Here is a 5,956-nt window from a genome sequence, read left to right as displayed (position 1 = left end):
CATTTGTATTTCCATATAAAGTTTAACATTAGCTTTGCATAATATATACAATTCTTGCTGATATTTTGCACGAAGTGTTGTTGAACCTATTCTTCAATTTCAGTAAACTTGACATAATACATTTTTAAATTAATAAAATTTTAGGGACAGGGTCTCTCTCTGTCTCCCAGACTACAATGCAGTGGTACAATCAAAGCTCACTGCATCATCAAACTCCTGGGCTCAAGCAATCCTCCTGCCTCAGCCTCTCAAATGGCTGGGACTACAGGTCCAGCCACTTCAACCTTCTGGGCTCAAGCAATCTTGCCTCGGCCTCCCAAAGTGCTGGGGTTATAGGCATGAAGCACTCTGCCCAGTCAATAATGAATTTTACAGTTCTCAAAATGTATTTCCCCATTTATTTAATTTATATTTTGTTTCTTTTAGCAGGATTTTGTATTTTGCAATGTAAAGAAAACTTGTGCACATGATTAAATACATTTAGTCTGAAACATTGCATACTTTATTTGGTAATAGACTTTTTGAGATTGAATTCACGTGTCACAATTCACCCATTTGAATTGTACAATTCAATAGTGTTTAGTATAGTCTCAGAGTAGTGCAACCGTCACCACAATCTTTTGGAGAACATTTTTATCACCCCAAAAGAAACCTTACGTCTTCTAGCATTGGGTCTTCAATTTCCCACATTCCACACCAAGTTACATTAAAAAATATATACCTACTAATCCACTTTCTATCTCTATAAATTTATCTATTCCATACATTTTCTGAAAATGGAATTATATAATATGTGATCTTTTGTTCCTGGCTTTTTTCATTAGCTTAATATTTTCAAGAACCATTCAAATTTTGTGGAATGTATTAGTCAGTAATTCCTTCTTTTTCTGCTGAATAATATTTCACTTTCTGTTTATACCACATATTATTTATTCATCAGTTGATGAGCAATAAGATGGTTTACACTTTTGGGTTATTAAAAGTTTCTAAAAACATTCATGTACAAGTTTTTGTGTGGACATATGTTTGGTGGATCACATGTTAAATTTATGTTTAACATTTTGAGGAACTGCCAGGCTGTTTCCCAAAGTGGCTGTAACATTTTACATTCTCACTAGCAATATGTGAGTTCTAATTTTTCCACATTTTTGGCAAAATATGCTATTATATGTCTTTTTCATTATAGTCATTCTAGTAGATGTAACGTAGCATATCATTGTGGTTTTGATTTGCAATGTTATAATCTCTAATGATGTTGGAGATCTTATCTTGTGCTTGTTAATCATTTCTATATCTTCTATGGAAAAAAAAACCATCTATTCAGATTCTTTGTTAATTTTTAAAAAATTGAGTTGTTTTTAATAATGAGTTGTAAAAGCTCTTTATATATTCTAGATACAAATCCATCCCTCATCAAATATATGATTTGCAAAGATAATCTTTCTTTCTCTGTTTTGTACTTTTATTTTCACGCTCAGTTCTATTCCACTGAGTTGTATGTGTCTCCTTATGCCTGTACCACATTGTGTTAAGTTTTGTAGTAAATTTTGACATGAATAAGTAGAAGTTATCCAGTTTTGTTCCTTTTCATTCCCAAGATTGTTTTGACTATTCTGGTTCCCCAGAACTTCCACTTAAATGTTAGTACCAGCCTGCCAATTTCCAGAAGCCAGCTGGGATTTTGCTGGAGACTGCATTAATGCATTAATTGTTAAAATGACAATAATAAGAAGTATTGTCATTTTAACAATATTTAGTTTCTTTGCCATGTACATAGAGTGTCTTTCCATTTATCTAAATTTTCTTTCACTTATTTTACAATGTTTGGCAGTTGTAAGTGTATAAGATTCCACTTTTGCACTTTGGTTAATATAAATATATGCCTGTAAATATAAATAATAATTGGTTCCAGTAAACAAAAAATAATCCTTAAATCTGATGAATAATCCAGTTGTAAAATGTATATTATTCCTATAAGTTGGTTTCAATACAGACGTAAATATGTATGTAAAATTTAGAAGCAATGTAGTAAACAGAAAATGCAATAAATAGCTGCTGCTAACTCAATAAATTCTTAGAGTTGGAGTTTGAACTTGCTTTTTTTGTCCCCAAGATCACATTCGCTTCATCTTATGTTCATACTTTCTCTTTTGCCGGGAAATATGTTCCAACAGATTTTGCAAACAATTTCAGTATTTCTACAGGTAAAAAATGAAAATATGAAAAAATAAGAAAAATATATGAATGTTACTACAGAATATACATACATAAAATATATAACACAGTATATAAAATACATTAAAATGAAGTTTTATCCTGTAACTTTTACTCAGTTTATGTTACTAAGTTGATCAAAGGCATCACCATGTAAAAATTACCCTCCTCTTATATTGCTGTTATCCCATATGAAATTATATTAATATAAATGTGCATAACTATTTTAAAAAATAGAGAACTTATTAAAATTTGTGAGTGTTTTCTCCCTATATGACTTCAGGCCCTGGGCATAAGGAACATGTGAATTTTCATGTCAAGGTTTAAAAATAAATCCCATTAGTATAGTGGTAATCAATTGGATGTATTTAGCACAGAAAATAAGATGTTTTTTAAATGCAGAATATGCCCCTCTATGAACTAATAAACATTTATTTTACAAACATATTTTATAAACATGGGAAAACAGGCCAAATATAATGTGAGAATTTTGATATTGATCCATAGCAGTTTCTACTTCTGCACATTTAACCAAATGTCTTAGTTTGAAGGTAATCAGCCAAGTATAATATGTTCATATCATATTAATATTATTCCTTATAAGTAGGGAGAAAGGTAAAACAAATTTCTGGGACTTTTCATCTCATGTAAGGACCCCTAATTGTTAAAAGATGGAGTACTGGGGGAAAGATTCAACTGAGATCAGATAAACAAGAAAGGTACAATAGTATTTATTTTTATAAAAGAAACAATTTTGCATGTAGCTTTATCTTTAAAAGGTGATGCTAGTTTCAGGTAGTGGTCCTCAGATCTATTTTCTATTTATTTAATCACATGCTATTATTTTGCATTACCTGACATTTTTCTTGTAAGTAGTTATAAAATCCGCTAATCCTTCTACATGCATTTTAATAGAAAAACAGGGACTTCATAAGAGAGTCACTTTTAAAAATAAGAGTGTTAGAAAAATCAAATTGGGATAAAAAACACATAAATAAGTTTTTTTATGGTGAATATTTATTGCTTAAGGCATTTTAAACTATTTTACAAATCTATTACCCTTCAACAATATTCTCATGTCCAGTTTAATGCTGATATGGTGGAGTTAATTGAATCATGGGAGTGGTTCCCCACCCTGTTCTCGTGTTAGTGAATAAATCTCATGAGATCTGATGGTTTTAGAAATGGGAGTTCCCTTGCACACGCTCTTTTACCTGCTGCCATGTAAGACGTGCCTTTGATCCTCCTTTGCCTTCCCCATGATTATGAGGTCTCCCCAGTCACGTGGAACTGTGAGTCCATTAAACCTCTTTTTCTTTATAAACTACCCAGTCTCGGGTATGTCTTTATTCGCAGCATAGGAACAGACTAATACAAATGCTGAAGAAGAATGATGTGACCTTTTTCACTCAGGTAGTTCCTCTTCCAGTGGTTTGATGAAGTTGTTAGTAGCAAAGGCAGAATGAAGATTTTGTAAAGAGTGGTTCAAAACGCATAGATTGCCCTATTTGATGAAAGAATAAAAAAGTCCACTTATGTTAAAAACATTTTTCAACAGATATTAGCAAGTTGCTTGACTGTTGGAGACATTATTATGCAGGTGATGGGTACCAGTGGTCCCAGGGTTATTCTTAATGAACCCATCAGTAGTTGAAAAAATTACCCACATTTTTGCCCATTTTAAAACTTTGACACATAAAGATAACTTCTGGATGACAGAAATTCTTGTTATATGACAAAATATGTAGCAGAGATTATATCTTTCTAGCAAAAAAAATTATCTTTCATATTGTTGTTCACATATCTTGTAAAATCTTGTATTTATTTATTAACATCTCCATATGTCCTACTTCTGAATTTCTTGAGGGTAAAGCACAACTCTAATATCTGTTTATGCTTACATCACTTAGTACAGTGATTGGCCTGTAGTACACTACATATGTGTGTGCATTTAAATTAATGATGCTTATAATTAAATTACAGAAAAAAGAAATGTTGATATCAACTCAATGCTGACATTATATAATCATATTACTTACAATGTATTTTCTTTGTCATTACAAATTAAATATTTTGGACAATAATGGCAAACTCTGAAGGAGCGTGCAGTTTAGAAAGACTATATGAATAAAAACTTATTTGTTATGACATTTCCAAATTCTACTACTTTTTGAGATCAGTGAATGCTTTATGGCTTGAAAAAGTAAGTCTCTGAATATTTTTACATTCACTTTGGCCTGCGGTGCTTTTTCAAACAGATATAAAAGCAGAATTATGCCTTTAAGCCATTAAGGTCAGGATCTAAATTTTCAAAATGTCTAAATTAGGGTTAGCCTATGAATAATTTCTAGACAAACACTTACCAAGATGAATATCGTGTCCCAGTATCTCAAAATTTCGCTGAAAACAGAAAAATACATGTCAGCATGGAGTGAATCTCCATAAACATGTCAAAAACTAAAAATAAAAAACCCAGAGAGAAACAAACAGAAATAAGGCAGAGAAGGTATCTGCTCTCTTATGAAATCATTTCTTGTGCTATGACATAAATATTAAAGTTAAATCATCACTATTATGTGATACAATATATATTCGGTCAAATCATTTAAGATATCTCATTTTTCATATCATCCATTTTATAATCAGATATGATTGCCTGTTTCAATCCAAAAAAAAATACATAGAGAGAGAATATGTGGTTAACATGTATTATCTAAAAACAGCAACCTGAATTTTATACTGTTTCAATGGAACAATCGTTTTTAAACAAATCAATGAATCATAAATGTTAGAAAATACACTTACCGAGACAAAAGTGACAGATAATAATCGGCACCTGGTTGTAGCTCCTATGTGGGATCGCACAATTTCAGCATGTAATTTTCATCTTTGCCTTTAGACTCAATTTCACCACAGCATTCACAAATGAATAGACACTTAAGGAAAGATTCATTCTCACCAACCTTGTGGCTAGTCTAGATTAGAATACAATTCTTTCCAAGAGGAATGATAATTTTCATATATTTTTCAATAGAAAAGTAAGCCATACTGAATGTCTCCTTTCTGATACCAAATCTCTTAGGTTGTTAGCCAGTAATAAGAAAGTTTCATATTAATCATGTAGTCATGCTTAAAATAAATGTCATACTTTAATAATGAAGTTTAAAGCCATGTTACCCCACTTCTTACTCTTATTTCTCCACTGCCATTTTCCTATCAAGTAAGTTGTACTCATTGTCTCAAGAGAAATGTGGATTTAGCATAAAACAAATAATTTAATCAATTGGTGAATTTTAAGTCATGGCAAATGCAATAGTATATGATCAAACAAATTTTAACGAATGTAAAGTTATTTTGAATAACATTAAGTAATTTTAAGTTTAATAATTTAAAATTTCAGAAAATCATAAAGATAGTAGAAAACATTCCCATATAATTATTAGTTCTCTATTGTTAATATCTTACATTAACATGGTGGATTTATCAAAATGAGGAAACTGCCATTGACTCTTTATTATTAACTAAACTCTAAACATTATTTAAATTTCTTTTTTTTTCTGGTTAGAGTTCTCCTCTGTTTCAGAAGTTTGTTACATGTACTCAGTCTCCTCTGATGTGTAACAGTTTCCCAATATTTTATTTTTTTATTTTTTTCATACCTTACCTTGATAATCTTGAGGATTAATAACATAAAACCCATTTTAGAGGTCACTTGTAAAATGTCCTTCAAAATGGGTTTTTC

General features: G+C 30.8%; 1 long non-coding RNA gene across 1 annotated transcript; it reads right to left on the bottom strand.

The window, feature by feature from the left end:
• Window positions 1-1,374: 1,374 nt before the first annotated feature.
• Window positions 1,375-5,624, bottom strand: LOC103878933. Its single transcript, XR_639306.4, has 3 exons — window positions 5,020-5,624; window positions 4,578-4,614; window positions 1,375-3,718 (listed from the first exon to the last, which is right to left on the bottom strand). It is a non-coding gene; the product is annotated as an uncharacterized LOC103878933 (long non-coding RNA).
• Between the last annotated feature and the right edge of the window lie 332 nt (window positions 5,625-5,956).

This window comes from Papio anubis, chromosome 1 (genome assembly GCF_008728515.1).
Source record: "Papio anubis isolate 15944 chromosome 1, Panubis1.0, whole genome shotgun sequence".
In the NCBI taxonomy this organism is placed as follows: domain Eukaryota; kingdom Metazoa; phylum Chordata; class Mammalia; order Primates; family Cercopithecidae; genus Papio; species Papio anubis.
Note: the sequence above shows the minus strand (reverse complement) of the source record. Positions and strands in the feature narration are given on the sequence as shown.